Raw genomic sequence first — 12,231 nt, 5'->3', positions numbered from 1 at the left:
AATAAAAGCTGCTCTGAAATACTTTAATTGGAAATAAAAATCAGCTTTTGCTAAGCAACCTGGAGAGAGGATACAAAGAGAGGGGAGGGAGTGTGGATTTGGAGCCCCTTTGAATGATCTATTATGCTGAAACTGCTTTTATCTTTTGTTTGGTGCAGTTGTTGAATGCAAAGTTGGCTTCATCTGTGTGACATGTGTGGCAGACGCCTCTTTGGTCTGTGCATCCTACAGGGTGCAAAAGACCAGCTGGCTCAGCAAATTCCTCCCGGCATTATTTGCTGCTTATCTTAATGCCGTGCGCAGGGATCCTCTGACATCCTTGGGAAAGATGGACTTGCACAAGAAGAGGAAGGACGGGAAGGAGGAAGCAGAGGGAAGGGCGATGAGGTGCGTGGAGGCTGCTGCCTCCCAGCATCCCAGTGAACTTCTTGTGGTTCCCACATCCTGGCATGGGCTGTGGAGATGCTTTCCCTGCCTGTCCACTGCCCTCCGTCCAGCAGCAGGTATGTCCCATTCAATGAATGGACAAACCCAAAGCCACCTGCACACAAAGTGCTTTGGTTAGGCACATTTTCAAAAAACCATCTCCCACAGGCTCTCCCCAGACTGCTTAGCAGAAGCAGAGCCTTTTCTCCTGTTACAGGGTTTCCAACAAACTCCTTCCTATTTATTATCATCATTGCTTGGTCACTTTGAACCACCCCTGTCACTCCAGTTTAACCAAAAGTCAGCACAAGCAGTAGGTAGCAGGAGAGTTATTTACCCATCATATGATGGTAACAAACGTTCTGAGAAATGTGTGGCCTACTTGTTAATGCCAGCTTAGACTATGAGTGATGGACATTCTTTTTCCCTCCTACAAGCTTTAGCAAGACTCCTGTCTGATGCAGGAAAACCTGATCTAACTTGAGCACCATACTGTAGATGGAGTCACCCCTGTGCTGCAGAGCTATATAAAATACAAGTCAGTTCATCCACAGAGGTGTGTGGGGTTGACCCTGGCTGGACACCAGGTACCCACCAAAGCCACTTTATCCTTCCCCTCCTCAACTGGACAGGAGAAAGAAAATACAATGAAAGGCTCATGGATCGAGATATGGACAGGGAGATCACTCACCAATTACCATCATGGGCAAAATGGACTCAGCTTGGGGAAATTAGTTTGATTTATCACCATTTAAATCAGAGTAATGTAATGAGGATTAAAATAAAATCTTAAAAACCTTTCCCCCCACCCCTCCCTTCTTCCCAGGCTCAACTTCGCTCCTGATTTTTGCTGTAAACTCCCTGCCAGCAGCTCAGGGGGATGGGGAGTGGGGCTGCGGGCAGCTTATCACACGCTGTCTCTGCCACTCCTTCCTCCTCACACTCTTCCCCGGCTCCAGTGTGGGTCCCTCCCATGGGTGCTGTCCCTCAGGCACAGCTGGCTCCAGCGCAGGTCCCCAGCCCTGCCCGCAGCCTGTCCCCAGCCTGGGCTCCTCTCCCCATGGGGACACGGGTGGGCTGAGCGTGGGCTTCCCATGGGTCACAGCCTCCTTGGGGCATCCACCTGCTCCAGTGTGGGGTCTTCTATGGGCTTCAGGTGGGATCTGCTCTACCATGGACCTCCATGGTCTGAGGGCACAGCCCGGCACCTGGGGCACCCCCTGCCTCCTCCTGCACTGACCCGGGGGCTGCAGGGCTGCTGCTCTCACAGCATCCCACTCCTCTCTCCCACTGCAATTGTTGTGCAATTTTTTTCCCCCTTTCTTAAATACATTATCTCAGAGACACTACCATCATCACTGATGGGATTGGGCTTGGCCAACAACAGGTCCGTCTCGGAGCCAGCTGGCATGGGCTCCATCAGACAGGGGACAGCTTCAGGCAGCTTCTGATAGGAGCCACCCCTGTAGCCCCCAGCCCGGTACCAAAACCTTGCCACGCATACCCAGCACAGGAGGTGGCAAATGTAAAGGTCATTCTAATCAAGGTGTTAAAAAATATTTACTTGGATTGAACTCCCCTGGAAAACTCTGAAAGTGGTTCTGCTCCAGGAGGGGTCTAGCATGGGACATTTGCAGACGGCACATGGTGTATTTTTCATTTCCGATCTGCGCCTGTAATAACTTTTATGGCTGAAAGAAAAGTCGACAACTTACAATAAAGGTGCTATAGCCAGAAAAGAAAAAAAAAAAGACCAACCTAATTTATGGTGATTTAAACACACTGTACCTGTACTGCCATTTGAAAAAACCATGATTGTAAAAGAACTATAACATGAAAAACGTGGGGAGGAATTTATTAAAGGCCAGGCCACTTCAGCAAAGCCAAGATCTGAGCTGCCTGAAATGTAATGTGGTGCTTATAAACTAAAGGCATAAGTTATTAACTTAACCTAAATGATTTCAGATTTGTGTTCAATGGACTTGGTAATTATACCAAGGAATTTAAGCTGACCTCATCAAGCCTGCTTTCTCTTTTAAAATGTATTTCTGTGTCAATTAAAATGCCTGAGTATAAAAAGCAAAGTTTTTATAGGCCCAGCCATACAAATTCATTATCGCGCTATTATATACTTGGCAGTCTACAAATATGCCAGTGATTAACTTAGTGCGCATTAGCTGCCAGTGTTGCAGCATTTCAGATAAGTGTAGCTATTGTCTACACTCAGCTGATTGAAAATGCCATGGATATAGACCTTGGATATCCTGGAGAAAGTAAGTCCTTTCTGGCTGATAGTAGTTCTCTGCTTCATGAAGGTTATGTTGGATTCAGAAGCATCACAGTCAATAGATTGCTGGAAAACAGCTGCTGGAGAGGCAGATCTTCTGCAGGGTACTGGTCAGGGATGGCAGATTCCCAGGCTGGAATCAGTTCTCGCCTCTGCCCATGCGTGGCTGGATAGCTTTAGTCAACAGCTTCCCTACTCCATGTGTTTCCATCGTTATATTATTCCCATTTTGTTCCATTTATATGTCTGTTTTACATTGTAAATTTTATGGGGCAGGAACTTTTTTATGAGTGGCTGTTATTGTATTATTGTAAAATATTATCAGCTAAGCTGAAATTTCTCTTAACACTTGTTTCTGCTCCTCTGCCTTGCCACTGTGATGGCAGCGGTGGTGGGGAGATGAAGCAGATCACCACTGGACACCAAGACCCTGGGAAAAATACCTCCTCCCTTTCCATCCCATCATTAAAGTGGTGGATCCGGCCAAGGAAGGGTAAGCATCATGCCCAGGGGACACCCAGGGGGGCAGAAGCAGAGCAGGGTACACCCCAGCCCTCCGGCAGTGCAGTGCCGTAGCTGTAGACATATTCTTTCCCTCTGTACCTTCTATATTGTTTAGTTAAAAAATACAATAATATCTAACCCACTTGGTAAATATTTCAAAATAGCTAATATAAAACTCAATAAAGTGATAACGTCAATAGGGGAGGAAGCTATTTCCTCGGGGTAATGGGCTCTTTCTGTCAGATAAATGCTGGAGCAAAGCCTTGAGCTGCAATGGTAACAGACAGCAGGGCATGCCCAGGGGAGAGCTGTTTGATGCTGTGACTGGATTTTTTTTTGCTTGTGCTTTATGTCTTGGCATCTGGGAGCTTGTTTTCTGGAGGTGCTGAGTAGCCACGTTTCCTATGGGGGACAGTGGTGTTCAGCAATTCCAAAAGTCAGGTCTCAAAAGATGAATCCTGCTGACCTGGGCTGTATCTCAAGGTGAGTGACAGCTGCACAGTGAGGCCATGTTTTGGAGTATATATATACACACACACATATATATATATATATATATAAGGAGAAAATATAGGGCTTTTCCTCTGCTGTTTTTCACCCTTGGGAAGAGCTCTGTGTTTCTGGGTTCCAGCTGGAGCAAGTCCCAGGAGGTGCAGTGGGAGAGGCAAACCTTAGCCTCAGTGGCACAGGAGGACAACCTGTTCTTGCATAATTTTTGTAGTAAAGGACTCCCAAAATGCAGACACAGGAATCTGGGGAAGCATGAGGTTGGGGTTCCCAAGCCTGGTGTTCCTTTTCCTCCATTGGTGGCAGCTCTTGGCTCCACGCATCCCCCTGAGATGAATGCATCTCTCGTCCTGCATATACAGCATCTGGGAAGGCAGTCCTAGAGAAGCCATGGCTTCACGTCCATGTCTGGGCTTCACGACATCATGCAGGTGAGATGAACCTTACTCTGACTTTAGCCTTATGAAAATTAGGGACTTAGCCTAGACAGCTAACCAGGTCCCTCTTCAGTCAAAAGTGAGGACAGCTATGATGACAACATCTCCATCTTCAATACTGGTTATTTAAATACTTAAATGGAGGCTGCCCATCCTCTGGAGGTGCCTAGGCATGCAGGGCAGAAACCTAGGCTGCTTGCTGACATTAGAAACTCAGTTTCTCTGAATATATAAGATGAGTTCCACCCTGACTGGATTAGATGATCATCAATATGTATCAACTCTCACAGGCCACCTAAATACGAGCTGGTAGCATGGTGGTCTCCATGTGTTTGACCAGTAACTGAGACCTGATCTGGCTAACTGGTAACCCCTCCAGGCACGGAAGAATAGTCCAGCGCTAAGAAGCATCAACGAAATCATGTCTATGTATATGAAATGATTGGTTCTGCCTTAGTCTATAAACATGATCAGGCGATGTAAAGTAAGCCATGTTCTATTTTTTTGTTGTTTAAAAAAATACTTCATGAATTTACCTGCATATGAAATCTGGCCATGATTAAACTAGACCAGCTTGGAAGGAGTCCAGAGATTTCCATAGCAAGTTTTGCACCTCTTTAGTAGATCTTAATTTATATTTCAGGTAATGACAGAGCCAGAGGACACTGTTGTTATTACTTAGTGACACTACAGTGCACACCCATACGAAGCTTGAGTCTGTAGGCTGCAGTGAATGCTATAGTCGCCTGGTTTTAGCCAGCCTGCAAAGTCTCTGTCTGGAAAGACTTACTGCTCATGGTGAGCTGAAGACCTGAGAGAGAGGTGGGAGGGAGATATGTGCATTATTATTGTTTTACAGCAAGAGAAATGACAGAGAAAGAGAGGAGTTGTTTGTGGCAAAGGCAAAGACTAAATGCAAATTTCCTATTTTGCTTCAAACATGAGATGACTATGACCATCTCTGGGAAGGAGATCAGTCCCATTCGCAAGGTAAAGCATTTTGGGATCACAAGCATCTTTGTGGGTTCCTGCAGACATCATCTTGTAGCTTAGGTGTGACAAATTTCAAGTCACAAACGGAGGGTGATGTGTTAGAGGTCCTGATACATATTTTACTCCTGAGCAAATAAAACTCAATTATTGAAGTTTTTGGAATGAAGGAGGACAATTATATATGCAGGGGAATACTTAACACAGCTAGACATGTAACAAAATGAGACTCAAACTGATGCATTATTATTTAATTAGTATTGCTCCGTTTAAGCAAACCCATTTGTACTTGTACATATCACAAGCTCTTAATGTAATCCATTCAGACACAAAAGCAGCACAGAAACAAACAATTAAAAAATCTACTATTTTGTAAATGGTATAGTAGAAAGTCTACTATGAGTCCAGTGAAATCCTTGTCTCTCAGTAGGGGAATTTGGCAATATCCACCACATTATGTAGGAATTGTCCTATGGGTTTGGCTTATTTAGGTATTTAGGGAATACTGAACCTGGTACTTCAGCTGTGACTCCCTGTGCTGGGGGTCTGGTTCTCGGAAGTGGATGCAATAACATGTTCATAAAGCATGTGTTGTCCTGTATCTACTGGGGCAAAAACAGAGCCTCTCTTGAATGTCTGACAATGTCCCTACTAGAGAGCTCTCAGAACAGGGTCACTTCAAGACACTCATAGCACCATCTTCGCTCCCCTCCATGCCCAAATAACTGTTGGACAAAATAAGGAGAAAAGATGGGGAGATGTCCTCTGGGTCACTAACTTGAAACACCTGCAGCTTTACTGGGAGGAGTTCTTGAGTGAAGGATTTCAGCTGTGTTATAACACAAATGGTGCCAACCTGTTCATGTATCTTATTCCTGCACAGATATGTTTACATGACCCTAGACCTTCCTTTGGCCATATTGTTAAATGCTAGAATCTGATTTTGCACCTAAAGTAAACAAAAATAGTCTAGTCCTTGTCACTGTTGCTCATACCAGACATGAATTTTACAGCAATGCTTACTTGAGTCTGAAGACAGCCCACAGACAGCTCCAGGGAAATAGAGAACATGAGTCAATCCTCTGTCTGGTGGTAGTGCTGCAGTGCCATGACATTCTTGATACTAAGGACTATATAACTTATCAAATTGTCTATAAAAAGAGAGTGCAATTGACCGCATCTTTGGGAGGGGAACGGTCAAGGTCCCTTCCAGTCCTGCTTTCTATGATTTTTTCTATGGAGACATGCACACTGTGCTGGCATAGTCAACAACAAGATCGACAACCTGGGGGAGTATCACCATTTATTTTTTCCTCTGGGAAATCATGGATTTCTTTTTTTTTTTTTTTTTTTGCCACTGCAGCCATTCATTATCCTTGCTTAACCTCCCTGTCTGCTGCAGGAATCAGTAGGGAGCTCAACAGGATGGCAGAAGCCCTCGCGCCATTTATATTTGATGTAATAGCCTGGAACGTGTGGATGGTTTTTCCCACAAAACCAGGAACATGCTGTGAAAGTAGATGCCTGCTAATTCCCTGCTTGCTGAGCCAATGGAGCGAGCACAAGGGAGTCTTTGTTAATTTAATGGGTTTCTGGTGTAGACCCAGCCCCAGTACCAGCTGTATGAGATGGGTTCTGTCCTCACTGGTGCTTTGGTTTTGGAAGGGCTGGGTAAGAGGGGAGCACTCCTTTTCATGTGTTTCGTCCTTTCGACAGGGAAGAGACATGGAGGTAGTAAGTTCTAGAAAAGGGGTAATTCTGCAGCATGTTGGAAGTAGAGGGAGAAGCACAGTTAACTTGGCTGTTGATGATAGAACTGCTCAGAATATCTCCCCATGCCTAGACCAGTGGCACTCGTAAGGACTCGAATGAAAGTACTGCAGTGCCATGACAGGTGAGCATTTGTTTTCCTAGCCCAAACCTAGGCTATACTGTGAATGATCTGGGCCAAAGACCTGGCCTGACAGCCTTGTTTGTCATTAGAGAAGGTTGTGACAATATCCATTAATCTTTTTTAAATTCTCTTACCCACTTTTTTTTTTTTTTTTTCTTTTTAAGTAGGGGCTTGTAGAATGAGCAATTTTGTCTCTATTTCCAATGATCAGTCTCTGTGAAGTCAAGCCCTTATTTATTTATATGGGGTTAATATTTTTGCGGCTCATCCGTAAAGTGGTTGATAGCTTTCTGTCCGGTGCTGCCATCCATCTCAGCTGGGTCCTTCAGAGGAGGCTGGTGGCTGAAGTGAGCAGTTAAATATAGCATGGTGGCCAGGAATAGTGCAAATTGAAATTCTAAATATAATCAGCACGGAGTTTGGCCTTGTATGGTATTGCCTTAAATATTCATCATCAACATCAGCCTTCATATTAATGGAAAATATTTGGCTTACCATATCCAGCCAGAGCCATCCTGGATGCAATGCATTTATGTTGAGTAGAAGACCTTCTGGAGAGCTAGCAGAGAGAAGGGGCCATCGAGGGATCTTTCTCTGCTGAATATTAGGTCTTTTGTTGAGGACAGTTGACTTTGAATGGGTTTTGCACAGAAAAGTTTTAAGGAGAAACTAGAAGTCCACAGATGGTGTACTTCGGGATTTGAAGTAACGTGGCTTGACCTCTTGACAAGAGGTGGGAGAGATTACTGAGGCACTCAGCCTCTATGAGGCAAGGGCAGCAATTTCTCATCTGTGCTCCTGAGAAAATCTGGCAGGCTGGAGGTTCAAGCCAGGTCCTCCTACAAATGGTGAGACTGCCTTGAAGGGAAATGTTCTCAAAGGGTGTTTGTTTTTCATAATTGATTGCTTTCTGCGCTTTTTTAGGAGTAAAAGTGTTTGGGGTTAGAAAATTCCTGTGGCTCACCAATGTTTGGGCTTTACTGCCATCTCACCCTAAGGAGTTAGCTGAGAAAGCGGAGCTCTGGGCACCTCTGAAAGAAGCTATCTGAGCGACTGATGTCTCAGTGGGGATGAAGTACTGTTTCCAAGCTGCAAGGAGATGGGCAGTAGGGCTCCATGTTGTCCAAACAAGATAATCTGGCATGAGTTTGGCCTCAGGGTGCCCTTGCAATGAGCTGGTGGCCACTGCAGAGGGAGACAGGGCCACTGTGAGACTGTTTAATCCGTCTATACAGCTTTCATCAGGGCATTATCTGAGCACCTTTGTCCTACAGAACAAAGTGCTAAAGGTTGCGCTTCTGAAGTTCACGGACTGTCTTAGGGCCAATAGGACTTTATGTTGCCAGCACACCCCCAGGGAGGGATCATCTGAGACTGCCTGCCAATGTAAAACAGGCACGGGATGCAACGAGTGAGGCAGCATGGCTGGAGACCATCCTGCTGGTTGTCATCCAAACCATGTGGACTACAGTCAGTTGCTCTGTTGCCATCATTTACACAGCAGGTAGGTTTTGCCTGGAACCAGCATCTCATTTCTTCCAAGCAGGAATTTAGGGATCAGGAAGGAACCACTAAAGTGGTACAAAGTATAACTGGGTGTCTTGGCATATGGCGGGTCAGATCCCATGTGGTGATATGCTCTCTGAAATCCTACTGAAACGGGGGAATTTTGGAGGATGTTGGAGCTCTGGCAGAGTAGTTTCAGTCTGTGGCTCTTCCACAGATCTCTGGTGGTCATCTTGAGCAGCTGATTTGGCTTGACAATCATGCTTTTAATGGTGGTTCCCTTGCATGTGCATGCTACATGCATGGAGAGTTCACCAGTCATGTCCAGTAGAGCTCATGCAGGCTCCAGAGAGCGACCTCAGTGATTGCTGAGGCAATCTTTTGGCGTTTGCTGTCTCCATGGACAAGGACAATAGTCAAGAAAGGAATTATCGTCCCACAGAGATCACACAGATCTACCCTCTGTGCCTCTTTCCTCCTCCTTTAAAATTAAGGTGATATTGCTTTTCTCTTTTCTATTTAGGTTGTTGGCTTTCTGAGGCAAGGGACATTTCTCACTCTACGTTTACTATGTACAATATATGAACACTGACTTGCCTCTTGTTGTGTGTATATGAATGATCTGCTCCAAATGGCCTCAAACTATTCAGCAACAGGTCCAGCTTTTCAATACTGCCTTTGCCATGCTGAATCCAACAGCTTATTAAATTAACTAAAAATTACAGAGGCAGCAGAACTTAACTCCAAGCAGTGTGCAGTGCACAGTGGTATTGCTGGGGTTGGCAGTGCTGAGCTTTCATGATGCTTTGACTCTTGCTCTGCAGTCTGAATGCTCCCTGGGGGTCATCACACCCCCCAGGGCTGCCTTTGCATCGGTGGCCAAGATGGCAGGTGCTGTTTGATTATTACTCATTCCTTTTTTTATTACCTTTGACATGTTAAAATATTGTTTAGTGATTTACTCCACTTTGTATTTAAATATAGTGATTAGAATATCTTTTTATATTAGACTGCAGTTTTACTCCGAAGATGAAAAGTGCCACGTATTAAATTATAGCCCAATAACTCACAGGTCCTGTTATTCACAGTCTGCGTAACCTGTACTTGAGAAGCAGCGAGTTGGACAGTCTTCACATGTGTACTTGGATGCCTTTGTTGCTCCTACAATTGCATTTCCACAGCGGAAAACAATACAAGCATAAAGACTACGTGGTCCATCCGTGTCCTTGCAGCTGATACCAGCAGAAGCTCTGTTTTGCCTCCTGAAAAGAGAAGAAACCCAGCATCCCAGCAAAACTGTGTCTTCCCCCTTTTTAAGAGAAGGTCACAGAATAGGCAGGCTGAAAAGGCCATTCAGCAAAAATAAACAGAGGAAAATATGACCATCTGTGCTCATCTCGGATGAGCAAATGATATTTGGCATAGTCATAGTCACAGCTGAGTACCATTACCTTCTGTCCCCTCCAGAGAAGGAGTGTGAACTTCACCATTTAAGCACCAGGAGGTTTTGCAGTTGAACTGGCACCGTGAGCTGTGAAACCTTGTTGTGTGAACCACAGCCTTCACTGCACAACTCTCCCTGTCTGTTTGTGACTTTTCTAACCTTTGTGTGCATGTAAAGCAGGCAATAGGATCATTTCTGGTGTAACTCACCTGCTGTGGCTTACAGTTACTATGAATTTGCCCCAGAGGGCTGATGGCATGGCTCACAGTCACCCCAGAAAGCCATGAAGCTTGGTATTACCAGGTAACTTACTCAGATGGTTGTGAAGAAGTTGGTGACCAAACTCTAGATAGCCATCTTAGAGCTCTTGTCCTTAACATGTGTTTCCTCCCCTCTGTGGTTGGTTGGTGACATGTGTCCAAGCAGCAGTCCAGAAACAGGGGGAAAGCTCCGTAAAAGACAGCAGAATGGTGTGTAAGGGGAGCTCTGGTGAAAGGTGGCATGTTTTGCTGTGGAGTGATGCTGTGAGGCTATCTTCTGCCTGACTCCAGTTGAGCCCAAATTGTTATGCAGTCTTGACTTGCAAGACCAGATGTACTCTGCATTTAACTGACGGACTCCAATCACCTTCAGCCATGAGGCAAGTGAATTTTTTGATAGCCCATGGACACAAGCTTTCCTGGTGGTAGTGTTTGGTTTAGCTGTCATGTAACTCCTGAGTACAAAGTTTGTGGTGTGAAGAGCTAGTTCAAGGCTGAGACGCCAAGTTCAGCACACCCACCCTGTCAACTTACTTACACTTTTCTTAAATTCCCTGCTTCTGGAACCAGTTAAATCTGACTCTCAACATTCATTAAGAGTAAAGAGAGGAGTGTGGCTATAGAAATCTGTCAGGATGAGTCTTGCTCATTCACAACCAGAGGAAAACAAAATGTGAAGTAAGATAAACCTGTCTGACATAGAGTGGCCTGGTCTCTGGTTAAGCAACCCTGGCTGGAGGGGACTCAGGCTACAGTTACAGGTGCATCTTCCAGAGACGTTTTCTGGGACTGCTCACCCTTGGCTCCATCAACTTCTCTCCCCACTCCCTGAGAGGCTGATGTGGCAGCACCTAGTCACCTCCTTGTACTACACACTTTGCCAGATTTGTATAACAAAGTATTTTGAACAAAAAAAAAACCTACCAAAAAACTCCACCCATCATGCCAGACAGTCTGAGGTGTATATAGCTAATAGTAGTACAACTACTCCCCTATTTCAGCTGCTGATGTGCGCGCCTGACTGTAGCTTTTACAGCATCACCAGTGATCACTATGGGCATGGTTCGGTTTCCAAAATACAATATTTAGGCAACTTTTCATGCCACTTGAAGTGGCCTTGAGTAGCAGAGATATCTTCGTGAGGCAGGCAGATGTGGTGCACAGAAGACCTGCACCTCTCTGCAGTGGCAGCCAGGTCCAGACAGGATGAGCTAAGAAAGCCCAGATGGCCGCAAATACTTAGTCATCTAAATCGTCCCTGATGTGTCCACACTATTTCCACTGCATAGAAGATGGCGTGGCTTTTGAAGTACACAGGCAGTTATATTGATAAGAAGTGGCTGGATGTGACTTGGGCACTCAGTTGCATTTCCGTAGCCAGTGTGTGCAATCTGATGTTCATGCTGCCCATCTGCTGACCACGAGAAGACAAAGATCCTAACCTGAATAGAAGAATATGGGCAAGGCATAAAGTCTTCCTGGGCGAGGTAATTTCCTTGAATACTTTTAGATACGTTTGAATCTGCGTTTGGCTGTGGGGTTTTTCTTTAGGGGTGATGTTTTTTTAATTACGGTTACATTTGTGTTCTTTGGCCACAATGCTTTTGATGGAAGACTAGACACCCCTAAAACTCAGTGTATTGAGTGGTTGAGCCATGACCCGTCTACCTGGCAGTAAGGACAGGACATTTTTGTGATTGTGCAACTCCATCTGCACTAAGGCATATGCCAGTGAAATGTAACTGCTTCTAAATGAAAGGATCACACGGATTTGCATAATATATATAGGGATATAGCACACAGGAACATGAGAAGTAGCAATGGGCTTATATAGTTCCTACCTGTCAAGTGAGATACTACAGCTATCCTTGTGTGTATTCTTCGCCCGTTTCTGTGATGAGACCAGCAGGTTCAGCTTCCCCCCTTTTTCACTGAGACATAAGCTATTGTGCTTAACTCACAACAAGAAGCAATTA

This window comes from Falco punctatus, assembly GCF_963210335.1.
Source record: "Falco punctatus genome assembly, chromosome: 4".
Lineage (NCBI taxonomy): Eukaryota > Metazoa > Chordata > Aves > Falconiformes > Falconidae > Falco > Falco punctatus.
This window is presented reverse-complemented; position numbering follows the sequence as displayed.